The following is a 27,941-nucleotide window of genomic DNA, read 5'->3' as shown; positions in this document are numbered from 1 at the left end:
ATTCTTGAAGCTACCGATTTATATGCATTGCCATTTTCAGACATCCATTCACGTAAATACTTAAATTCCCTTACTATTGCAATTTTATTCATATCAATTTTAAGTTCATGTGGAGCACCTTTTATATTTGTAATAAATTTAGTTATTTTTATTAATACAATATAATGGAATTTTATTTTATATTCTATTTCCACTGTTTAATTTTATATGTAAATAATGGCAGAACATATCCATAACTCAAAATAGGCATTAAACATTCAAAGAGGGAAAGGAATTTAAGCAAAAAGGCAAAATAATATGTAGTCCTACCGCTCCTAAACGTACGCACACTTGTTTGCGTCCATTTGATATTTCGATATATCCAACCACATTTTTTAAAACTGAATTTTGCGTAACTTCCTGGCTCTAATGACAACCAAACAATGTATCGATACATAGTTCCCTTCGCTTCACAATGCGCCATTACGTTCGTGAGCTCAAAAAGTATTCGACCGTGGCTCCACGCGTCGGACTTCGACTCACTCCCTTTCAGTTTTTTGGATTCGCCAAGAGCTTCTATTTTCTCCCGTTGTCATTTTCGGACGTTTCGGAGATATTTATTAGCCGTTTTGCTGATCATCTTGAAATGTTATGAACTTTCACAACTCTGATGTGATTGTTGCAATATTTCGCGAATACCGCGATTTTGATCTATATTTTAATCGACGCTACTAATCCAGCGGAGTTATTTGACACAAGGTGCAGCGTTCTAGAGCATCCATTGACAAGCTATGGTCCGCGAACCCCTGCCGGGTCGCGACGATAAGCCAAGGGGTCCGCAATTTGCTTTACGTCGCACCGACACAGATAGGTCTTATGGCGACGATGGGATAGGAAAGCGCTAGGAGTGGAAAGGAAGCGGCCGTGGCATTAATTAAGGTACAACCCAGCATTTTCCTGGTGTGAAAATGGGAAACCACGGAAATCCACTTTCAGTGCTGCCGACAGTGGATTTTGAACCCACTATCTCCCGAATACTGGATACTGGCCGCACTTAAGCGACTAGCTATCGAGCTCGGACATCAAAATTGAGGTGTATGGTAAGATTAGATATGTCATAGAGAGGTTGTTGTTGTTGTTAGTCGTTTAGTCGCTTTCGGCTCTCCGTGACCCCATAGACCAAAGTGAGCCATTTTTTCCTGTCGTATACTATTTTCCGATGTCTTTCTAAATTGAGAGCCGTGGCTTCCTTGATGCCATCAATTCACCTCATCCGTTGTTGCCCTCTTCTCCTGTTACCATCAGTCTTCCCCAGCATTAAGGTATTTTCCAGTGAACCATGTTTTCTCATAATATGACCGAAGTACTTTAGTTTTTGTCTGAGTATTTGACCTTCCAGTGAACAGCCTGGGTTGATTTCCTCCTCGCAGTCCACGCAACTCTAAGGAGTTTTCTCCAACACCATAGTTCAAATGCGTCTATTCTTCGACGCTCAGCCTTTCTTACTGTGCAGGTCTCGCTTCCGTACATTGCTACTGAAAAGACCATAGCCTTCACGATACGATTCTTCGTTCTTAAAGTTACGTCTCTACTCTTGAAAATGTTATCAAGGTTGGCCATTACCTTCCTCCCAAGGAGCAAGCGTCTCTTAATTTCATGGCTGCAATCGCAGTCAGCAGTTATTTTGGAGCCCAAGTAGATGAAACTAGGAACAACCTCCATTGTTTCACCATTTATATGCCAGGAGGTGATAGATTTAGTTGCCATGATCTTTGTTTTCTTGACATTCAACCTTAGTCCAGCTTTTTCACTTCCTTCTTTCACCTTCATTAGTAGATACTTAAGTTGTTCTTCACTTTCTGCCAACAGGGTGGTGTCATCAGCGTATCTAAGGTTATTTATATGCCCCCCACGAATTTTAGCTCCAGTTTCTGTTTCATATAATTTGGCATTCCTCATCACATACTCTGCATATAAGTTGAATAAATAAGGTGACAATATGCAGCCTTGACGTACACCTTTCTCAATCTTGATCCATTCAGTTGTTCCATATAGGGTTCTCACCGTGGCTTCCTGATCAGAGCAGAGATTTCTCATAAGGCAAATAAGATGATCTGGTACTCCCATAGTCTTGAGTACTTGCCACAATTTATTGTGGTCAACACAGTCATAGAGAGGGGGGCACGATAAAATAGACGGATAATTGCAGGAATATTCGAAAGAAAGGGGTGGAAGCATATAAGTATTTACAGGGCCGTTTGATATCAGAAGGGATCCTTGAACATACAAAGGAATGAAAGAAATGTTTCAACGATCATTAACTTTAATTAATAACAATCATGAGTGTTTTTAACATGGAACAATTCTTTTTAACAGAAAATAAGGACATTAAGAACATTATGATGATGATGCTTGTTGTTTTAAGGGGCCTAACATCTAGGTCATCGGCCCCTGATGGTACGAAATGAGACGAAAGGCAATGACAAAATAAAATTCCAAAATCCTCCACTGACCAGAATTCAAAGCGTGAGGACGAAGAATGAACGAATGGATATGAAGTTAAAACAATCAGTGGAGCGGACCCGCAATGCCTCAGTCTCAGAAACTCACGGAAAACAACAGTAATACTGAACAAGGGGCTGCTTCTATAGATCAATACTGAATCGATAACGCTTGCAAGCTAAAGGGGTCCAAAATATAGGTCATCGGCCTTTCATAATGGTACTTATCGCTTGGAAAGTAGAACGATGATATTTGTCATGGCGCGGTACCAGTCAAAAGTATCGTAGACTCGTGGTATTCCACACATTATGGTACTACTCACAGGTAATGAAATTCGCACATGTAATACAGACCTATAATGTTTCGCACATTGCGGCGCCATTTACAGGCAACGCAAACCTATGATTTTCAGCACATAAGTGTACTACCCACAGGGACTCGTACTAACCCGTGGTGTTCCCTATATAGTGGGTACTAATCATAGGCAAGCCAGAACCCTGGTGTCGCTCATAAAGTGCTACTAATCACAGATACCGTAAAAGCCTGACCGCGCGGTGCTCCTGCGTGCTACTAATCACAAACCTATTTGGTACCTGACATGGTGGACTACGCGCAAGTAATTGCGATCCTTGGTGTTCCCCACGTGGTGGTACTAATTGCAAGTAGTTTCATGGTTCTAATCCAATCATCCCTTGGTCAACTCTTTTAGTCGCCTCTTACGACAGACAGGGGATACCGCGGGTGTATTCTTCGTCTGCGTCCCCCACCCACAGGGGTTGTGTGTTTGGTCCGCGAGAGGTATTTTATTTCCCTCAAGTCCGCCGGCAAGCCGGTTAGGACCCCCCCTATCCGCCACCTGGGACGCGCCACGTGGGAGTATCACCTCTCCCCCTGCTACGCCAGCGTAGTAGGTTTGTGGACATTTAAAACAGTTTGAACTGTAATATACATACGACTAATAAATTACCTCACCGGGAGGATAAATGTGATCAAAGAATAGGTAATAAGAGGTAATGATCGAAAGGGCTAGCACATCTTTAAAGAAAATTTACATTTTAAACATTTAACAATAACAATGATAGAATAATAACGCCTAGGTACCTGAAAACACGAAAGATCGATAACCAGAGGGGTAAAGTTTCCTTCTTCAAATAATAAAGGAGAACTGGCCATTTAAAAACTCGCAATGAATAAATAACGGAACACTGTTTACAGGAGTAGCCATGACACAACAGTCCAGGCAACTTGACCACACGCAATACAGATGTTCGAACAGTTCAAAGAAAGAAGATTGGAGCTCATAAATTCGGCGCATCGGCGCGACAGGCAAAGTCGTTAGAGTTCTATAAAATGCATTTTGGTTAAAGGCACAAATCGAAGATTAATGAAAAATAAAGGAGAGCAGAAAACTTTACCAGTCCATGTAAGTTATAAGTACTTAAAGAGCAAAAATTTATTGTACACACACAGTTCATAGACCATTATACGAAATTTAGTAAGTATATCTTCACTGTTGTATAACTCACGTGCAGTATTTGTAACTCTTGACTTGATCGATAGATAGTACAATTTCCTGCGGGAAAGGAAGAAATGTTACAAAGCAGTGTAATTGATGTTATTGTGAGACACTTGGAATTGATAGTATCCACACTCAGACCATATTTTCCACCTCTGGTTGAGAAAATCTCATTGACGAGAAATTTCTTTTTGAAACTTAATACGAGCTGCCTTTCCTTGAGGAAGATCAACTAGCCAAAATATATTGGCAGAGAGAAAGTCAAAAATAAGTTGAAGTATGGTATGGGTGGAAAATCAGATGGAGTGGCCAGGAAGTTCCATGAATGTATTACAACTCCACGTCTCTGACCGTCTTCTGGGTCGATGACATCCCCTATACCCCTGTTTTTAGAGAGGAACTACGCCATGGTGTCCTTTTAAATAGCCAGGTGTGGGAATTGTTAAGAACGATTTTTAAGACTTATGAACATGAGAAGGAATATGTACGATTGCAGGGGTATCCTTCCATTCCCCGTGATCGGTATTAGGGCTAACAACAAAATATCTACGGCTAAGTGTAAGAACAGGTATAAAGAAGGTATTTCACCTTCAGGAACGTAAAAATGGAGGGGTGGCGTCTTCGTGAAGCGGGGCCAAGGAGGACTCGAAATGTGTTTTTTCTTTTTAATCAATCACCACTGATCTTCAACTAAGGCAGTCGCAGATTCCCTATCTGTTGTTTAACTAGTCTTCTTTTAAATAATTGCAAAGAATTTGGAAGTGTATTGAACGTCTTCTTTGGTAAATTATTATAATCCGTAGGTCCTCTTCCTATAAACGAATATTTGCCCCAGTTTGTCCTCTTGAAGTCCAAATTACCTTCATATCGTGATCTTTCCTCATTTTAAAGAAACACCACTCAGACGTATTCGTCTACAAATGTCATTCCACGGTATCTGTCCACTGACAGCTCGGAACATACCACTTAGTCGCACAGCTCGTCTTCTTTCTCCCAAGCCTTCCCAGCCCAAACATTGCAACATTTTCGTAACGCTACTATGAAGGCTGTGTTTTTTTTCAACCTCCGATGGGCTATAAAAATCGCATTGATACAAAAAATAATTTTATCACTAAAAGTTTAGTTCTTTCCTACTTATTTTCCACATAATCGCCAAAACGATTTAGGCATTTGTCGTATCGTGACACTAGCTTTCCGATGCCCGCTGCAAAGAAGTCAGTGAGGTGACGTGCGTCTAGACAGCTACCTGCACCTTGAAGTCCATCAAAAAGACACATTTATAAGAATTTATTGCAGCCAGATGGCCGTATAATGGGATACAACAATAGGTTTCAAGGTTACAAAGTTAGCAGGAAATATTGTCACACTACATACTGCGATTCACAGATGCTCGAGGCGGTTTAATCTTTGCCATAGTCAACTATGCTCTTTTCCCTTTTACTACACAGTGTTATGTGGTATTTGTCGCATGGATTCTCACACAGAGAGCATATACATTCTTTATTCGGTTCATGACATTTTTTGTTTTTGCAAATTTTGTGATAGAAGCCGTGTACGGCGAGTCTATTGATTACGTTTCTTAGTTCCTGATTTTCCTGTGTCCATCGCCTATCGGTCATTGCTTCCGTTGCGTAAAAATCCAGTGGTATGTCCTGTTGTTTCAGATGCTTCTGCTCAAGTACCTTCTCCATTTGCAGGGTAGATGGCAGGTGTAGTTTGAATAGGAGGTCTTCTATATAGAAAGGTTCCCTTGCTAATTCATAGATTAGTCTGGACGGTGACGATCTTGGCACGCCCAGTGCTCTCTTAAGGAATCGTGCTTTCACTTTTTCTATCGTGGTGAGGTCTGTTGTGGTTAGCCTTTCCCATATTATCTCTAGGCCGTATGAGATAGTGGGAGTTATTTTGGCGTGGAAGAGTGTCATTGCTGTTCGTAGTGAGAGTTTGGTTATGCTCTTCAGATCGTATATTCCTCTGATGGCAGCTGTTGCTCGTTCCTTTATGTGGTGTCTGAAAGAGTGGCACGTTGTTTGCAGGGTGACGCCGAGGTATTTGTAGGTGTTGACCGTCGTGAGTTCTTCTTCGCCCAGAGTCATTTTGTTTTCCGCTGCTAGTTTTCCCCCTTTTCGGAAAGCCATGTACACTGTCTTTCTCTGGTTTATGTTGAGATCATTATCAACTGCCCAATTGTGAAGGTTATTTAGGACTTTCTGCAGCTCTTGCCGGTTTGGGGAACCCAGGACCATGTCGTCTGCGTAAACATAGAGAGAAACTGAAGTTGTTTCCTCTAGAATCATTGTGATGTCTGCTGTCGTGACGTTAAACAGAATGGGACTCCGTGGGTCCTCTTGTAGAACTCCATTTGTCTGGATTATTTCTTTTGAGGTCGATATTCCGTCATATACTTCCACTTTATTGTAGGCCAAAATGTTCCTTATTACCCGTGTGAATCCGTGGTCCTCCGTTAGCATATGCTCTAGTTTCTGAACAAGCTTTGATCTGGTCAGTAAGTCGAAAGCTTTTGTGAAGTCTACGAATACTGTGTGAAATATTCCTTTGGGATGTCTCAGAGCTTCCTCTATGTCGTTTAATAAATTCCTTACGGCATGCAAGGTGGATCTTCCTTTCCTGAACCCGAATTGCTGTTCAGGGATCATTGGATCTAGTGCCGCAGTAATTCTCTTGAGGATTAGGCTTGTAAAAGCTTTGAAAATGGTATTCTCCAGGGCAATACTACGGTATGAGTGTGGGTCGTTGCTTTCGCCTTTACCTTTGTAGATGACTTTTATCGTGGATTTCGTCCATTCATCTGGTATTTCCCCTGATGATAGGCATTTATTGAACAGGTCTGTCCATAGTTCACTTACTGTTTCTGCTGAGTCTTTTAGCATCTCGTTGTAGATCCCGTCTGGACCGGTCGCCTTCCTGTCTTTTGTCTCCTTTATTGCTGCTCTCACTTCCTCTGTTGTGAATTGTGAGATTGGGCTAGTTCCTGTGTGGTGGGTGGTGTTGTATGCAGTTTGCGATTGTGGTAGGTTCAGAATCTGTGAGAAGTGCTTTTCCCATACTTCCATTTGGATTTCCGCTTGTTTTCTATTGGAATTTCTCCTGGTGGCTACAAAAGGGTCTTTAAGTGCCTCTTCTGCCTCCCTAAGGGCTTGATTTTCTACATATAGAGCTTTTTTCGCTTTCAGCATGGCTTTGTACTCTTTACGTTTGACTGCGTATGTTTCCCTAACGGTCCTTTCTTTATGTAGTTTGGCCTCATTTAGGGTTTGCAGAACTTCGTTTCGCAGCAGTTAGCATTCTGTATCGAACCATGGTTTGGCTTTCCTTTGTATGACCGGGATGGTTGCAGCTTTTAGGGCTTCTTGTATCGTTACCAACGCACGGTTTATGGTGTTGGCTTTTATATGCTGATTAGCTTCATATATTGCTCTAGTGTTGTTGTTTAAGGAATTAACGTCTGTCTGTCTGGAAGTTCTTTTGGTTATTTTATTCGGCGCATTTTCTTTGGGTTGTTTGAGCGTGATGGTCATCCCAATGGGCATATGTTTGGTAAGTGGTGTAGAGGATGTCGTCCAAAGACCACTATGATTCCTTATGGAGACACATTTATGGTCAAAAAAAATTATAATTGTTTCCCTGTACCGCAGTGTCAGTTTAAACATTTTTGGCTTGTTTGGAGAATAAAGATGCATCCGCTGCTTAAACTTTTCTTTGGTTTCGGGAGTGTCATACAGCACCGAAGTTTAATCGCCAGTAACAATAGGCTTTAAAAACTCTTCCTCCTCACTATGGTAACGCGTGAGAAACATTACAGCTGACGCCATGCGCCGAGTTTTGTCATTTAATATTGTTGCGACCCAACGTGAACAAAGTTTCCATTATTATAAATGTTGAGTCATAATTGCGTATAGAGAAGACCTTGAAATGTCTGGGATTGCTGTAGAAAGTTCACTGATCGTAAAGCTCAATTTGTGGCGTACAAAAGAAGAACTTCAGGAGGCTGTCGAGACGCACATAACCTCACTGGCGGCAGATTTCTTTGCAGGCGGCATCGGAAAGCTGGTGTCACAATACGACAATTGCCTAAATCGCTTTGGTGATTATGTAGAAAAATAAGTATGAAAGTATTAAACTTTCAGTGATAAAATCATGCTTTTATGACAATGTGTCTTTTTGTAGCCCATGTTGAAAAATACACAGTCCTCGTATTTTTTCGGAAATCACCCAGAATAAATCGAGCTGCTTTTCTTTGGACTGTTTCCACTCCTCGAATCAAGTAAAGCTGGTGAGAGTCCCATACACTGAAGCCATGCTCTACAGTAGTTAATACTCCGGGAAGAAGAGAAAGAATATTTCCAGGATTATGCAAATCGTAGGTATGACGAAGATGCTACTTTTTTTTGCTAGGGGCTTTACGTCGCACCGACACAGATAGGTCTTATGGCGACGGTGGGATAGGAAAGGCCTAGGAGTTGGAAGGAAGCGGCCGTAGCCTTAATTAAGGTACAGCCCCAGCATTTGCCTGGTGTGAAAATGGGAAACCACGGAAAACCATCTTCAGGGCTGCCGATAGTGGGATTCGAACCTACTATCTCCTGGATGCAAGCTCACAGCCGCGCGCCTCTACACGCACGGCCAACTCGCCCGGTATGACGAAGATGATGGAGAATGGGATTTAGTAGTCTCCTGCTGTCAGAGTGGAAGTGGATAATTTCTTGATTTTATTGAACAGACTATTTTAATAATAGTGTTATTGGATTTACGTCTCACTAATTGCTTTTAACGTTTTCAGAGGCGCCGAGGAACCGGAATTTAGTTCAGCAGGAGTTCTTTTACGTGCCAGTAACTCTACTGGCACGAGACTGACGTATGTGAGCACCTTCGAATACCACCGGACTGAGCCAGGATTGAACGTGTCAAGTTGGGTCAGAAGACTAGCTCCTCAACCGTCTGAGCTACTCAGCCCAGCAATGAACTATTCATGATGAACTTTTAAGTCATTAGAATGATATTACTAGGGGCATACCCTATTGTTTTACACTTTATTTTTTGTGCGTCCGGGTATGGTTCACATTTCACTTTTGAAGGTGGTGATGTGTAACTAATGTCTTGTTCCACCGTTTGGTCACACGTACAGGGGCCAACGAATGCACTCGTCATAGCAATTTCATAACAACACTGTCAGCTTAGGAGCAGACAACATGGAAAGCAACCGTCAGGGACAGCGCTATAAGACTTGATTCCTAGGAAAAGAAGGTTGGAAAACAGGTCGCACATCGGTGGAGAAGGGAGCCAATTCTGGAAGGAATGTGACAGTGTCAACACCAGCCAACACTGCCCAGGTCGAACAGGCCATCCAAGCAAACAAATGCATCAGATTTACGGAAACTGAGGTACCCACGGGAATTAGCCGAAACACCCTGCATCGGATCGTGCACGGAAGATGTCATCCGCGTGGTTGCCTAGACTCTTGTCTGCAGACGAAAAGCAGAGGCGTGTGGACGTGTGCAGAGAACTTTTGCAACGCCATGATCAAGATCCAGCCGACTTCATGGCTATGCTTGTGACTGGTAATGAGACATGGCTCCATTACCATTAGACACAAAGGAGACAACGAATGTGATTCACGGTGCTGCCACACCCATCACACTGTCCCGACTTGGCACAAAGTGATTATCACCTGTTCGGGAACACGAAGAAACCTCTGCGTGGTCGCCGTTTTGCGGATTTTGCAGAACTGGACACAGCTGTCAAGGCATGGGTACGCAGCACTCCCAAAGAATGGTTTCAGGAAGGTCTGGAGAGACTGACACTGTAACCGTACAACAGGGTTACAGATTCCATTCAGTATTTATTATTATTATTATTATTATTATTATTATTATTATTATTAACCCGATTCATTAGATTTTATATATTCTGTTTCTCATCATTTAGACTGTAATAATTAGGTATCACGTATATTATTGTATTTAATCATAGGTTAAGTGAAATTTATTTGTAATTATTCTGTATTGTAGTAAGTGAGATTTGTTGGTTTCATATTGTCATGCTGTGGCTTGTAACTCTGGCTGGATGAGCTGGCATAGTATTTTGCAATCGAGGCTATGTTTAACTGTGCAAGTAGATTTTCCGGTGACGCATTCAGCTTAGTCATTCTCAATCCGCTTGGGTACGCTTAGACAACACTTGACTGATGACATCAGTGCGTGGGCACGTGATTGCGACCAAGTGTCAGTATTCGCCAGCTACTGTATGTGGAAGTGGAAGGGATGAACAGTGAGTAGGGAGATGAGTCGTCATCGCGAGGTTATATATAAGTCAATGCAACGGTGGGGAGAGGTATTCTGTTCAGATTCAGTTCATATCGTTCAGATCATATCGTGCAAATCATATGTAACAGTCAGATGTATCAAATGGAAGAAGTGGTCTTAGAGTGATGGTCAGAGCTAAGAGTGGTGTTTGAAGAAGTAATAATCGAGGAGGTCTACAAGTGGTGGTTGTATCCGAGCAGAGACGGGTACTATGCAGATAAAGAAACATCATCTTCTTGTGAGGATGGACTTCACAAGATGTTTCAATAATATTTTCAAATTTCTTATAATATATTGAGTGGACGTAATTACATTGGAGCTCCCTACACGCGTACATGGTATGTAGGCCAACTCCGTGTTATATAAGAAGATAACAGCAGACGGCTCCCGACTTCAACTCAGAGGTTTTCCCAAGAATTTCAAGTTCAACAGCGGTGTATGCCGACATCAGGTAATTAAAGCATCAGACATGTTATGCATTCATAACATGAAGAAGAATGTAATCAGCGGGGATATCACATCTCACTTCAAGTTCATGCCAATAGCTTTTTTTGTTTAAATTAAATTTTCCTTTTATTAGTACCGCAAATCTCACGATATATTTTTTTTTGTGAAATTAAAAGACGTCAATGATTGTTCATTGTGACGTAAATTATAGTCATAAACTCAGTTTTATTTTAATTATAATAAGTGATTCCAGTTCCATGTACAATCCTCAATTGTGGAAATGCAACAGTAATTTAATATTTTCCTGATCCATATCCCTGTATATTGCCAAAAATGTGAGTTTATCACCTCACGCCTTGAGATAATTGATATAAAAGGTATGCTCTACCGAATTTTGTTGTTTTTCTTAAAAAAGCAACTGGCGCTCAAACAAATGTTATTTATATTGTGTGGAAGATATGAAGGTATAAGAGTAGTGGTTGGAGTAGCCACAACACATCTATGGCAAAAGTGCATACAGTTACAAGCAGATTATGTTGAGAAGGACGTAACAACTGATGTGTAATGTACTTCATTTGGGCAGAAAAAATAAAGAGTAAAACAATATAGTACTCCCTTCGTACTTCAATTCATGAGATCGTTAAATATTTTTTGAGTTTTTTTTATTTTTCCAGTGCCAAACGCCTGACAGTTATTACAGTTGCTTGTTATTGTAAATACGTAGTGATACGTGTGTTTTTCTACAGAGGAAGGTGCAATATTAGCAACTTAGGAACTAAGTAATACGTGTGTTTTTCTACAGAGGAAGGTGCAATATTAGCAACTTAGGAACTAAGTGATACGTGTGTTTTTCTACAGAGGAAGGTGCAATATTAGCAGCTTAGGAACTAAGTGATAGTGTGTTTTTCTACAGAGGAAGGTGCAATATTAGCAACTTAGGAACTAAGCGATACGTGTGTTTTTCTACAGAGGAAGGTGCAATATTAGCAACTTAGGAATTAAGTGATACGTGTGTTTTGCTACAGAGGAAGGTGCAATATTAGCAACTTAGGAACTAAGCGATACGTGTGTTTTTCTACAGAGGAAGGTGCAATATTAGCAACTTAAGAATTAAGTGATACGTGTGTTTTGCTACAGAGGAAGGTGCAATATTAGCAACTTAGGAACTAAGTGATACGTGTGTTTTTCTACAGAGCAAGGTGCAATATTAGCAACTTAGGAACTAAGTGATACGTGTGTTTTGCTACAGAGGAAGGTGCAATATTAGCAACTTAGGAACTAAGTGATACGTGTGTTGTTATACAGCGGAAGGTGCAATATTAGCAACTTAGGAATTAAGTGATACGTGTGTTTTGCTACAGAGGAAGGTGCAATATTAGCAACTTAGGAACTAAGTGATACGTGTGTTTTTCTACAGAGAAAGGTTCAATATTAGCAACTTAGGAACTAAGTGATACGTGTGTTTTTCTACAGAGGAAGGTGCAATATTAGCAACTTAGGAATTAAGTGATACGTGTGTTTTTCTACAGAGGAAGGTGCAATATTAGCAACTTAGTTCCTTAAATACAATGTACGGAAACAAAGTCGAATAAAGTAATCTATCAGCTAGTGCGGTTCTTCTCCAGGTGTAGCAACGTCGCAGCGACGTAGCTTAACCAACATTACGAGAAACTGTAGTATGAAAAGTACGCAGGCACCTCCATAGTATAGTATTGCATCACCAGAAAGTTTACATAGAGTAAGGCCGTACACAGGACTTTGTGGTGATTGGGGGGGGGGGTGGAAGGATGCTTCCGAAAGCAAAAACTAAAGTAACAACTTTTTAAAAAAAAATTAAATAGGTTTTACAGAATGAGAAGTTTGAAATAGTTTTAAAGCAGCACCTTTTACAACTCAACGGATGAAGTAGAAAGGCAAATTCATAGCGGTTTGCTGGGCAAAATACGCTTTAACACGTACTTGCGGTGTGACACAAAGATTTGTCATGTGTTTAAAATTGGAGGTAACAATATGTTTCACTGAGAAAGTCCACATCATGTTTCCAGTCATTCGACCGAGTCAGGAATGGAATGAATGAAGCCCCATCTAGTGGCGAGGATAGGAATTGTGCCGGTCGCCGAAGCCTGTCGCACTCCTCTGGGGCAATGATTAATGAGTGAAATATGAAATGATATGATTTTGGAGAGTGTTGCTGGAATGAAATATAACAGGGAAAACCAGAGTACCCGGAGAAAAATCTGTCCCGCCTCCGCTTTGTCCAGCACAAATCTCACATGGAGTGACCGGGATTTGTACCAGGGATCCCAGCAGTGAGGGGCCGGCGCGCTACCGCCTGAGCCACGAAAGCTGGAAGTTTCACTGTAAGTATTTAAATTATTTAGAGTTCTGATTCCACTTTTTAAATCTTGTAGAGGCTCGATAACAAGACAATATTTATATATGTTTATTGAAATTGATTTTTGGGGTGCAAAATGTATTAAGAACATTAAAAACAATCCGTATATCTCACTCAAATTAAAATTTTCATTTATGTTTTCTGTAAATTTGCAAATACTTGATCTTATAATACTTCAATTTTTTTGAAGGCTGTTTCAAATCCTGTATATGCTGTTTAAATTTGTCAAGTTCACTTTTATTTCGGGAGGAGGGGGAGGGTTGAACCCACCTAACCCCCCAGCCCCCCTGGGTACGGCCTAGCTGTAGAGTAAAAACAATTGACACCATGTTGTACTTGTGTTCCATCCATGTCACTATTTTGCTTACATATCTTAGAATCCACCTAGATATTATTCTTTAGTTCCAGGAATGCGTCAAGGATCTTCTACCATTGCCGGTATCAAGTCCGCTTGTAAAATGGAGTAACACGCACAGTCTCTGACCAGCAGAACCTTGTAAGGGCCACTTACCAAGGTTACGAAGAGGACCTGAATGGTACTCTGGGCGGAGAAGGACTTCTTCAGTGTGGCGAGAGTACTCACGTACTCAGTGACTCCAAACGTGGCAGAGGAAGGCACTTGATCCAACTGCTGAAGAGGCGGATCATGATTATGAGTCTAGAGTCCGGATTATTAGGTGCTGATAGGTTAGAATGCAAACTTACTTAAGCCAGTAACAAGTATGCCCTACACTGTGCAACGGTTATGCTATGAGATTTGCATAGAAATTAGGGGTACAGCCTATAGAACTGCCTGAATTTATGCTACTCTTCCTGTACTATGGTACAACGGGTTGCATGACACTTCCTACAAATCAAATTAATTTGCATTCTAACCTATTACCACCTACAAATCCGAGGTATAAATTTATGACGATGGTATCCAAAATCATACGGTAAGATTAAAGGGCATAAGTTGGCAGGCCCAACACTAAATTAGGCTTCAGGTAGATATTACTAAACTCAGCTGAATTTATTCTTACTTTCAAATTTCTGAGTCAAACAAATCCACTGTTAATTCCACTAATTTCGCGGATATATCCTCAATCAGTCACCATTGGTCTGCATTTAGTGCTGTCACCCAGCTGGCACATTCCCAATCAGTTGTTTGCCATGATTTCCAGGTTGTTGGAAATTTATTAAACATCTCCCTAGGTAAATTACAGCAATCCCTAATTCCTCATCCTATGAATGAGCATTTTCCCCATTCCTCCTCTTGAATTTCAGCTTTGATCTTTCCTACTTCCTACTTTCAAAAGCTCTACTGAAGCATACAGAGTCTCTCATATAAACTAAGGCCGAACGCACAATGTTTGTACTCTGCGCCACGGCAGCTGCCTCAGCCGACCTCAAGTCGCGCGCGGCCGCCCTGCCTTCCTGGGTTACACAGGCATTTTACCTGGTAACCAGATTCTGGCTGACGCAAGTAAGTTCTCCCCCTGTAATGTTCCTGATTTCATTCGTAATGTTTTCTTTCAGTTCCTCCAATGTGTGAGGATTTGTTCGATATATTTTTTTCTTTCAGTTTATCCCACAAGTAAAAATCCCACATCGTTAGAACTGGAAAACAAGGGGGAAATAGATCAGCAATGATCTCACTGTCTGCGAAAACTTTCGAGATTGTAAGAAGGGAATCTTCTGCTGTATGAGCGGGAGCTGAATTTTGTTGAAACCACCCACGTGATTTTTCTTCTTCTGTTAAATGATGGAAGAATGGCGTCAAAATGTCATCTCTGCATTTACTGTCGTCTCGAACAAAATACGCCCAATTATTCGTCTTGCACTAACAGCACACCAAACAGCAATCTTCTTCTATCATAATGAGGGACTTCATAAACATCATTAGCATTTTCTGCACATCAATAGCGAGAGTTATGACAGTTCACAGGTCCATTAAGATGAAACCAGAACTTTCCATACAAAAATATGGTGTTGCTATAATAACTGTCTCACATGTTAACAACTGATATTCAGATTGGCGACTGATGCTTGCCAGGTCGAACACGTGCAGGCTGTTTCCAAGGTCAAGAACTATGCGCGCGCCTCTCATACTGCAGCTCAAGTATCGGAGAGTAAAAACTCCGCTTCAACGGTCTTAGTTTATATGAAAGACGCTATAATCGTCTAATAATGCCATTCCAAGCTATCTCTCCGCTGACAGCTCGAAACATTACGCTTAGTCGAACCGTTCATTCCTTACTTCCAAGTCTTCCCAGCCCAAAGTTTGCCACATGTTCGAACATTATTCTCTTGTGGGAAATCACCAAGAACAAATCGTTCTGCTTTCCTTTGAATATTTTCCAGTCCTTGTATCAAGAAATCCTGATGGGAGTCCCATACACTAGATCCACACACTAATTAGGACCAAACGAGTTAGCTGTGGGCTTGCTTTCAGGAAATAGTGGGTTCGAACCCCACCGTCGGCAGCCCTGAAGAGGGTTTTCCGCATTTTCCCCATTTTGCACACCAAGCAAATGCCGGGGCTGTACCTTAATTAACGCCACGGCCGCTTCCTTCCCACTCCTAGGCCTTTCCTCTTCCATCGACGCTATAAGACCTTCTGCCTCGGTACGACGTAAAGCCAATTGCTGTATAATCCCTTTAATGTGCTTACTCCAATGAATGTCTTTCCTTATATTTTATTTTATTTATATAATTTTCCAGTCGAAGTAAGATTTTTTTAATACGGACATTAATAACGATTGAATATTTTCAATTTTTCTTATCGCAGAAATGTCCATTCAAATTCACAGCAACTTTATTTTAGCTTTTGAATGTTTGTGTGCGTCTTAAATGTGTAAGTTCAATTCATCAAGTCAATTCACAGGTAATAATAAGAAAAATACAAAATTGTAGTTGGCTGCATGGTTGATAAGACCGAAAGCCAAAATAATAAAATAAAATAAAATAAAACATTAAAAAAAGAAATAAACCACTTTTCCCCTTGCGAAAAGCAAATGATCTTAAATAGATATGTCTTCCGGTCATGGCCATCAATCAACGGCTGCTATTCTTTTCTACAGCAGGCCTTGAATAAGATCTGGTGTAGATGTGCTGAGTAATATATCGAAATATTAAGAAGAACTGTGCCTCAGTTGTAGGTTCTAGGAGCTATTTGTGGTCTGATTATACAGTATGTGCTGTCCGTGTGTTGGTGTTATCTTGTGACTATGATCTATTATCAGTGATTTTAGGGACATATTTTGTTATATGTCTATGCCCTAACTGTCCGACATCTTGATTTCATACAACCAATCCACGGATAACAACAGTTAGAAGAACAATGTATTATTTTTATCGATCATACTGCCCCATGTGTCGGCCATTTTGCATGCGTTAAAACTATAGCCATGGAAACCATGATACTGATGGGGACTCTACTCTTCTTGTTCTGTGTTCCCTAGGCCACAGAGTTTGTATTGTTTATCTACACTTTCTGCCCTTACTTAGTCAGCCATTTTTAGGGCGGGAAAACTGCGTAGGGACCGAATATCTCCCGGTATAAGGAGATCCCCTGTACCAAGTGCCAACAGTGAGAGTGGATGAGCAGGTATAGGTTAGGGCACCCTGTTGTCCTGCGGGCAAGAAATTTTCCCTAAATGTGGAGGAACCAAATTTCGCTCAACGGCATTAGGATGCAGAAGGCAATGGGAAACCACTGCATTCATTATCCTCGAGGATATCGCTATAAATACATATAGCAATGGCTGAGTACAATGCAAAGATCAGAGGTGACTACGTGGATCATCAAACTCCGTATGGAGACGGCGTCTTAATACTAACAATAAGAAGAAAAAAAGTAGATGATGATGATGATGATGATTGTTGTTTAAAGGGGCCTAGCATCTAAGTCATCGGCCCCTAATGGTACGAAATTAAATTAGAAATTAAAAGTTCAAAATCATCCACTGACCAAAATAAAGAATGTCATGAAAAATTAATGGATGGATATGAATTTAAAACAATCAGTGGATCCGACCCAAAAACTATCATAAAAATAGTAATACTAACCAAAGGACCACTTCTAAAGCACAATCCTGAATCGACAATGCCTTTTGTCTAAAGGGGTCCAAAATCCAGGTCAACGGCCCCGCATAATGGTATTTGTCGCTAGTAAAGTAGAACAATGGTATTGGTCATGTTGGGGTACTAATCAAAAGTAGCGTAGACTCACGGTGTTCCTCGCATTAAGGTACTACTCACAAGTATTGTACGTCGTACAGTGAGCGCAGATCTATAGTGTTTCTCACATAATGGCGCCACTCACAGGCAACGCTATAATGTTCCTCACCTACGTGTACTAATGACGCGCGCCAGTATGCCCGTGGTGTTCCTCACACAGTGGGTACTAATCACAGACAACGCCCAGATCCGTGGTGTTTCTCACAATGGTACTAATCACGGGTACTGGAAACCCACAGTGAACCACTCTCTGCTGCTGCTACTACTAATCACAAACCTATTGTGTACCTAATATAGTGATACTACTCGCAAGTAAACGCGACCCATGGTGTTCCCCGCGTGATGGTACTAATCAAAAGTAGTAGTTTCATGGTTCTAATACAATCATCCCTTGGTCGCCCCTTTCAGTCGTCTCTCACGACAGGCAGGAGATACCGTGGGTGTATTTTTCGTCTGCATCCCCCACGCACAGGGGGGTAGACAGAGAGAAAAAAGAAGAAAAAAGAAGGGATCCGTCACTTCGAAAAATGAAGTAACGGACGAAGACAGGCAGGGGCCACGAAGGGCGCGAAAATGAAAGACTCCCTACGCCTCGAATGCTCTAATACCGTCGGGGTCTAAAAAGAACAATAATTTAAGTGCGGCCAGTATCCAGTATTCGGGAGATAGAGGGTTCGAATCCCACTGTCGGCAGCCCTGAAGATGGTTTTCCGTGGTTTCCCATTTTCACACCAAGCAAATGCTGGGGCTGTACCTTAATTAAGGCCACGGCCTCTTTCTTCCATTTCCTAGCTATTTCCTATCCCATCGTCGCCATAAGACCTACCTGTGTCGGCGCGACGTAAAGCCAATAGCAAGAAAAAAGAACAAGAATTGACCAAGGAAGATCGGACAGGAGGAGCCTGGCACAAGTAATTGGAAGCAATGCCAGGACTCAGCTAAGGGCCCCGTGATTGCCACCCCACCCTCCCAAGTTGAGAGCCCCTTGGGCCGCTTTTAGTCGCCTCTTACGACAGACAGGGGATACCGTGGGTGTATTCTTCCTCTGCGTCCCCCACCCACAGGGGTAAGGAGGAGAAGAATAACTAGACACAGAAGATGACGTAGCCTATACTCGGTTGCTAGGTAACATTGTCTGGCCATCCATCTACACCTTACATCACTACCTGCACGGTTGCTATGGTTACACTTCCGTCACACACTTTGTCGCACCACGTTACTCAGATTTTCGGATGACCCCGAGTCATACGACATATTCTTATCAAAAACTTAAGTTCCCAGAAGGAGACAATAATTTAATTACTTCGACTGCACATTTTCTTATACAAGTGTACGCACTTCCTTCCTTTAGTGCACCGCCACTGCTCTGTCCTACATAGGAGGTTTCTAGTGGTGATTCAACGGCCCACTAGCCGCTAGCGTTTTGGAAAGGTGTAGCTATTCAAATAACGAGCCCACTGATACAGTGGGGTGAAAAGTAGGTAATTTCACGATTTAAAAAACCTTAAGAGCTTGAATGTCTTTATCATTATGCTATTAAACCCACCGTTAATATAAGACGTATCAACTACATTTTATTTCCACTGTACACATGCTTCTGACACGTTGACTGTGTATGGATAATTTAGTAATAATAATAATGTTATTGTTCTTACGTCCCAACGTCCCACTAACTAACGCCGAGGTGCCGCAATTTAGTCCCACGGGAATTCTTTTACGTACCAATAAATCTACCGACACGAGGCTGACGTATTTGATCCAGGATCGAACCTGCCTAGTTGGGGTGAGAAGGCCAGCACCTCAACCGTCTGAGCCACTCAGTCCGGCGCGATAATTTAGAACAAAGTTTTGTTGTGTTCAGGAGTTCCACACAGTATTCTGTGAGATATACAACATACATGTTTAAACCGCACAGGTCGTAAAGGGAATCACAATCCAAGGAGAGGAAATCAAAACCTTGAGATTTGCCGATGATATCGTTATTTTATTTGAGCCTGCAGAAGATCTGGAGAAATTGCTGAATGGTATGGACAGAGTCTTGGGTAAGGAGTACAAAATGAAAATAAGCCCAAAACAAAAGTAATGGAATGCAATAGAATGAAGTCAGGTGATACAGAGAATATTAGATTAGGAAATGAAGTCTTAAACGAAATAGATGAATATTGTTACTTGGGTTGTAAATAGGCCTGCTGCCATTTCTTGATGGATGCAGTACTTTTGTATCCATCTCTTGGCACAGGCCAGAGTAAAGTGTAGCTTCCACCGAAGTCCCAGTCTCATCCAAGGCTGTGACAATATGGAAGCTGCTGGGGTATGGGTGGTGCTGAGTAATGACATGACATTCAGAGCACGACTAGTGCATGAGTGTTATGAAAGGTGTTGCTCATAGGGTCAGTCGGGCTGCAATAGCACTTTCTGACCCAGTGAGAAAAGCAATGGCAAACTACCTCACCCCTCGTCTTGCCTAGTACGCCTCATTTTGGTGCTGCCATTGGTTTTTGTGGTTTCCTTATAACCGCATAACTTTTGGTGGTGCTATTTGAGGATCCAACCAGCCTCTGGGCTGATGACCTAACAGACAGACAGGGTTGTAAAATAACTAATTATGGTAGAAGTAAAGAGGACATAAAATGGAGACCAACACAAGCAACGAAGGCCTTTCTTAAGGAAAGAAAAGAAACTCGCTTCGAATATTGATACAGGAATTAGAAAGATGTTTTTCGTTCCGAGTGTTGCATTGTATGGAAGTGAAGCATGGGCGATAACTAGCTCCGAAAAAAAGATAATGGTAGTTTTTGAAATATGGTGCTGCCGAAGAATGCTGAAGGTGAGGTGATATCACAAATGAAGAGATACTGAATTGAATTGGTGAGTGGAGATCGATTTGGCTAAATTTGACGAGAAGAACAGATAGAATGATAGGGCACATCTTAAGAAACCCAGCACTTGTTCAGTTAGTTTTTGAGAAAAGTGTAGGCGGTAAGAACGGTAGGGGTACACCAAGGTATGAATATGACGAGCAGATTAGAACAGATGTAGGAGGTAGCAGTTACGTGGAAAAGAAAAGATTAGCACAGGATGGATGGTATGGAGAGCTATATCAAACCAGTCAATGGACTGATGACTAAACAACAACAACATATAACATATAACATATAGTAGATTATTTTTAAATAAACCAGGCACAATATAACAGTTGCAACCCCTGACCAAATGTATAAAAACGTACTGCAATTAACTGAAGAAAAAGTAAAGGGTTGATTTCTCATTTAAAATTTGATCGTTGTATGCATAGAGAGGGATCAGACAGATAACCTTATTGCATATCTACGGTGCAAATGCCCACATTTTCCTTTACGTCGCTCTGACACAGACAGGTCCTATGGCGACGACGGTAGAGGAAAGAGGCTAGGCGTGCGAAGTAAGTGACCATGACTTTAGTTAAGGTACAGCCCCAGCATTTGCATGGTGTGAAAATGGGGAAAAAACGGAAAACCATCTTCAGGGCTACCGACAGTATGTTTCGAACCCACTATCTCCCGAATGCAAGCTCACAGCTGCGCAACCAACTCGCTTGGTGGATAAAATTTCCTTCCCTAGTTTAAGCCCCCTATATTGGAAGTAGCCTCTGCTGCAACGAGTAGCTTGAGGGTAACATCGGTAATGCACTACGCCACTGTGATAACTGTACTCTATTGTTATTGCACGTAGGTTGTGTTTCCGATCCACGGTTAAAAGGCTCGTTAAATACAGATGATGTTTTATGCATATCAGCGTAAATTTCACGGCAATATGGAATACTTTCATTAAGACCAAATTTCTATTGACTGCAGTTTCTTTGTGGGCACGTATTTCTCCACTTTATATATACGTATCAAAAAAGTTAATCACCACTGTGTTTTCATTTTTTTTCAATTTTTGTTGTTTTCGTTGTATTTTGCGTCATCATTTCATAGACTGGTTTGACGCAGCATTCCATGCCACCCTATCCTGTGCTAACCTTTTCATTTCGCCGGGCTGAGTGGCTCAGACGGTTAAGGCGCTGGCCGTCTAACCCCAACTTGGCAGGTTCGATCCTGGCTCAGTCCGGTGGTATTTGCAGGTGCTCAAATACGACAGCCTCGTGTCGGTAGATTTACTGGCACGTAAAAGAACTCCTGCGGGACTAAATTCCGGCACCTCGGCGTCTCCGAAGACCGTAAAAGTAGTTAGTGGGACGTAAAGCAAATATTATTATTATTATTATTATTATTATTAACCTTTTTATTTCTACGTAACTACTACATCTACTGTAATCTGCTTGTCATATTCATACCTTGGTCTCCTCCTACCATTCATACCACCTACACTTCCCTCAAAATCCAACCGAACAAGTCCTGAGTGTCTTAACCCTCTATTGCATGAATTATTTTTCGTTTTCGTTGTTCCAAGAGAGCAAATGTATTTTGTTAATAAAGGCCTTCCTTGCGTGTGCTACTCTGCATTGTATGTCCTCCTTACTTCTGCCATCGTTAGTTGTTTTACTGCCCTAATAACAATATTCGTCTATTTCCTTTAAGACTTCATTTCCTAATCTAATATTCCCTGCATCACCTGACTTCGTTCGACTGCGCACCAATACTTTTGTTTTGGATTTATTTTCATATCGTACTCCTTCCGCAAGACTATGTCCATACCATTCAGCAACTTCTCCAGATCTTCTGCAGTCTCAGATAAAATAACAATATCATCGGCAAATCTCAAGGTTTTGATTTCCTCTCCTTGGATTGTGATTCTCTATCCAAATTTCTGTTTGATTTCCTTTTACTGCCTGTTCTATATAAACATTGAAAAAGCAGGACAAACTTCAGCCCAGCCTCACTCCTTTCTGGATTGCTGCTTCTTTTTCAAGGCCCTTGAATCTTATGACAGCAGAATTATGTTATACAGATTGCAGGTAATTCTTCGTTCTCCGTATCTGATCTCGATGACCTTCAGAATCTAAAATACCTTGGTTCACTCAACATTACTGAATGCCTTTTCTAGATCCATGAGCGCCATGTACATGGGCTTGTCTTTAATTCGATCCTCTAAGATCAGACGTAAAGTTACGTTTGCTTCACGTGTTCCTACATTTCTTCTGAAACAAAACTGATCTTCTCACAACTGGTTTTCAACTTGTCTTTGTATTCTAGTGTAAATAATACGTGTTACAAATTTTTAGGCGTGACATACTAAACAAATTGAGCGGTAGTTTTGACATTTGTCAGTACCGACATTCTTGGGAATAGGTATAACAATATTCTACCGAAAATCGTATGGGACTGTATTATCCACCTTACACACTAAATGGAATCACCTCGCCTTGCTGGTTTCTCTTAAGACAGTCAGTAATCCAGAGGAAATACCATAAATTGCAGGTTTTTGTTCCCATTTATGTCTCTCAAAGCTCTGTCGAATTCTGACCTTAAAATGGGGGTCTCCCATTTTATCAGTATTAACAGCCCCTTCTTGTTCCAGAACACTGTCCTCTAATTCATTATCTTGATACAACTGTTGGTTATGTTCCTGTCGTCTTTCTTCCTTGTCTTCTTTGCCTAGAAATGCTTTTCCACCTGAGCACTTAATATTCATATACCTAGTTTTCCTTTCTCTAAAGGTTTCCTTATTTTCCTGTATACGGCATGTACCTTTCCTAGGACCATACAACCTTCTTAACTTCCTTGCTCTCTCTTTCAGCCATTCTTCTTTAGTTGGCCTGCACTTTCTATCCACTTCATTCTTTAATCACCTGTATTCTTTCCTGCCTTCCTCATTTTCTCTGCACTTTCGTCGTTCTTCAATCAGGTTTAGTGCCTCCTGAGTTTTTCATTGATTCTTAGTTGATCTCTCCTTTCTTCCTAATCTTTCTTCAACATCCCTACTGATCTCATTCTTCATGACTGTCAATTCCTCCTTTACTGTGTTTCCTTCAGCCTTTTAATTTAGTTTGTACAGCATGTTCCTTGAAACAATCCCTCACACTATTTTCTTTCAACTTATCTGAATCACATCTCCCTGCATTCCTTCCCTTCTTCAATTCCTTCAACTTCAGACGGCATTTCATGGCTAAAAAATTGTGGGCAGAGCACACGTCTTCTCCTGGGAAAGTCTTGCAAATGCATTAACAGTTTTCTGAATCTCTGCACTAATCAGAATGAAGTCTATGTCATACCGTCCAGTGACTCCAGGTCTCGTCCACGTATACAGCCGTCGTTTGTGGTGTTTGAAGTAAGTATTAGCGAGGACTAAATTATGATCGGTGCAGAATTCAACCAGCCGACTTCGTCCTTCATTCCTTTGTCCCAATCCGAATTCTCCTACTGCATTACCATCCCTTTCTCGGCCTACCACTGCATTCCAGTCTACGAGCGCTATATATGCGGGCTTGTCCTTAATTCAGTTCTTTAAGATCAGATGTAAATTCAGGATTGCCTCACTTGTTCCTACTTTTTATGTGAAGCCAAATTGATCTTCTGTCAACTCAATTTCAACTTGTCTTTCTATTCTTCTGCAAATAATACGTGTTATTTTGCAGGCGTTAGATATAAAATAAATGGTGCGGTTGTGGTGCCGTTGAGGTCTTCACCGTAACCGTGGCAAGGGACCTATATGAGGGTCTACCAGCCAGGTCAGCTGGACCAAGTGATGACCGTTACCTTTAAATTTCACCTGTGGTGAATTATGATCTTCGGACAGCCACAGGTGGCCACTTTCCAACTCAAAATGTGAGAAACAAGTTGCACGAAGCACAACTTCACACTCGACGACAATGACGAGGGCAACACCCAAACGTAGACATCATGGAGCACGGTGCAGATGGGCCCAGCATTATGTTGAGTGGTTTCCTCACAATTAGAATAAAGTCCTTTTCTTCGATGAGCCTTGTTCCTGGCAGAAACTTATTTGGAGGCAATCGTTTCAGGCTTCACGTACCGAACACACACTCTTCAACACGAGTAACAAGCTGGTGTATTGGAGTGGCGTGTCGTATAGGGAAATGTCAAGGCTGTACGATACAGCGACGATATCTTCCAACCCACAGTGACGCCGTATCACCGACATTTTGGGGTAGAATTTGTCTTGCTGCGGGGATCCATCGTGATGTTCTCGTTAATGACTCCCTTCGTGATCACGATATCGCTCGAATAGCGTGACCGCCACGCTTTCCGGATATGAACTCTATGGGCGTCACGACCCACCAACTACTCTGCGAGATTACGCCGAATCACCATTCAGGAGTGGGACAATTTGGACCAACATTACCTTGATAAACTAATGGACAGTACGCCAAGACGATTCGGCCAATGCAAGGGGACGCGTTATCCAGTATTAAAGGTACTGCACACTGTCGGCAACCCTGAAAATGGTTTTCCGTGGTTTCCCATTTTCACACCAGGTTAATGTTAGGGCTGTACCGTAATTAAGGCTACGGCCAATTCTTTACCACTCCTAGCCCTTTTCTGCCCCATCGTCGCCATAAGACCTATCTGTGTCGGCGCGACGCAAAGTCCATTGTAAAAAAAAAAAGAATTAAAGGTACTGGATATGAAGTGTTCAGTAACTCAAGTTAAGAAAGCAAAGCTGTGTAGTCGTTTAAGCTGTCATTTATTCGTTAGTTGGGCAATAAATAATGCTAATACGGTACCTGAGTGTAGTCACTTTTTATGAGTCAAAAACTCTTTGGTCCGAAAGTGTTTTACACTTGATGTGTATATTATTAGGTTCTCACGGTTGATATTTAAAATTTTGTACTTCATTCATGCCTTTGCTGGCAAGATGTAGTGTTTACAGTGCGCTATGTCTTCTGGTATGGGCTGGAAGAAAATTGTTACTTTCATAGATCTGTCTCTGTCTTATCCTTGGCTTTGACAATATGAAAGTGGCTGAGGTATGAGTGACGCTAGTAATGCCATTCCTTATGCAGCCAGTCCCTGCTATGAATGTTGTGAAAATGTCGCTCATAGCGTCGGTTGGTACACGCATTTCAGTGGGCTTGGCAGACTGATGTGCAATAGCAACTTCTGGCTCAGTGAGGAAAGCAACGGGAAACTACCTCACTCCTCATTTCCCTAGTACGCCTCTTCAGTGACACCTAGGCCATCTATGACAGCTAATGGTGAACCTGTTGAGGATCCAACCAGCCTTCGGACTGAATACCCAACATACATGCATACAAGATTGACAAGAAATTCCACGACACCGGAAAAAGAATAAAAAGAAATAAATGAACACAAGACAGACCTGGCAATTAACAATAACGTGTGACTATTTTAACAATGATTATAAGCAATCCCAACGAAATTCAGACGAAATTTGTAGAAATAACTTACAATCTTCCCTCATATTCCCTTATATTTCGTTACTAAATTACAACGTAGACACTTAGAAATTGACACAATTTACAACATTTTACATTACAAATACTGAACCACAATAATAGTTACAACACAATCGTATATAAATTCACACACATACTCATCTTATATATTTCCAATGCCTTAACATGACTTACTGCATATTGGGAGTAAAATGACTTCCTACTTGCTTAAGATTGTAAATTAAATATTAAGCACCGTAGAATACAAATTCACAAACAATTTCTACTCAGTCTAATCAATCAATCATCATTGATGAATATTTAGGGCTTTCACCTACCTGATAAATTCCGCACCAACGCTTTGCCTAATCTTTTCCGATAGGATTTCAAGAAACTTGGAAGTTTATCTAACATGACCCTTAATAAATTATTCTACTCCGTGATTATTATCCTATAAATAAATATTTGCTGCAAATTGTTTTCCTGAATTCCAACTTTGTATTATGACCATCGCTTAATCGTCCGCTAACGTCACTTCACAGCATCCCTCCAATGGAATCTCGGAACATACCACTTAGACGATCAGCTCATCTCCTTACTCCCAGGTCTTCCCAGCCCAAAGTTTGCAATATTTTCATAACGCTGCATTTTTATCGTAAATCACCCACAACAAATCGTGCTGATTTCCTTTGCATCTCTTCCAATTCTCGGATCAAGTAATCTTGGCGTGCTTCCCACACAATGGAACCAAACTGCAGTTGGGCTCTTACAACTGATTTATACGCCCCCTCCTTTAACCTTTACCTCTAAATATCCTCGTAACTTTATCAAGGTCTGTAACCTTTATTTACAACTTCATTAACGTGACTACTTCAAAAAAAATCTGTTCTTATATTAACGCCTAGGTACTTACAGTGATCACCTTTCACGCAATCGACACAGTAATTTTAAACTGAGATATTTTTTTCTTCTGATGAAACAACCTGGCTATTCATTCCGTTTTCCATCATACCATTGTCTGCTGTCTGTCTCATAATATTGTCGAGGTCTTTTCTTCAGTCGCTCACAATCCTTTAACTTATTATTGTATACAATATAGGCCTCCTACCAAAAGGTTCCGAAGATGATGATGATGATGATGATGTTTGTTGTTTAAAGGGGCCTAACATCTATGTCATCGGCCCCTAATGCTACGAAATATGACAAAATCATCCACTAATCAGAATTCGAAACGTGATGAAGAGTGAATCGGTGAATATAAATTTAAAACAACCAGTGGATCCAGCCCGCAATGACCCACATTCCCAGAAACTATCGTAAAGCAATAGTATTACTAACCAACGGACTACTTCTAAACCACAACCCTGAATCGATGATGCTTGTTGTCTAAAGGGGTCCAAAATCCAGGTCATTGGCCCCTCATAAGAGTACTTATCGCTAGTAAAGTATAACCATGGTATTTGTCATGTTGCGATACTAATCAAAAGTAGCGTAGACTCGCGGTGTTCCATACACTATGCTAGTGGCTATACGTCGCACCGACACAGATAGATTTTATCGCGACGATGGGATAAGAAAAGCCTAGGAGTTGGAAGGAAGCGGCCGTGTCCTTAATTAAGGTACAATCCCAGCATTTACCTGGTATGAAAATGGGAAACCACGGAAAACCATAGTCAGGGCTGCCGACAGTGGGATTCGAACCCACTATCTCCCAGATGCAAGCTCACAGTCGCGCGCCCCTGACCGCACGGCCAACACATTATGGTACTACTCACAGGTAATGTAATACACGCGTGTAACGCAGACCTATGGTGTTTTTCACATTGCGGCGCCACTTACAGGCAACACAAACCTATGATGTTCCTCACATAGGTGTACTAATCATACGCAACGCAGGCGCACGGTGTCGCTCGTATAGTGGTACTAATTACAGGCAACTTAAGTCCGTGGTGTTCCGCATGTAGTGGTACTAATCACGGTGTAGTGTAAATCCCACCCGGATTCACACTCTGTTGCTACTAATCACAATCCTATTGTGTACCTAACATAGTGGTACTACTCGCAAGTAAAGGCGGCCCATGGTGTTCCCTGCGTGATGATACTACGGTAATTACAAGTAGTCTCATGGTCCTAATTCGATCATCCCTTGGTTGCCCCTTTTAGTCAGGCAGGGGATATCGTGGGTTTATTCTTCGTCTGCGTACCCCCCCCCCCCCCACT

The sequence above is a fragment of the Anabrus simplex genome, chromosome 9, assembly GCF_040414725.1.
Source record: "Anabrus simplex isolate iqAnaSimp1 chromosome 9, ASM4041472v1, whole genome shotgun sequence".
Lineage (NCBI taxonomy): Eukaryota > Metazoa > Arthropoda > Insecta > Orthoptera > Tettigoniidae > Anabrus > Anabrus simplex.
This window is presented reverse-complemented; position numbering follows the sequence as displayed.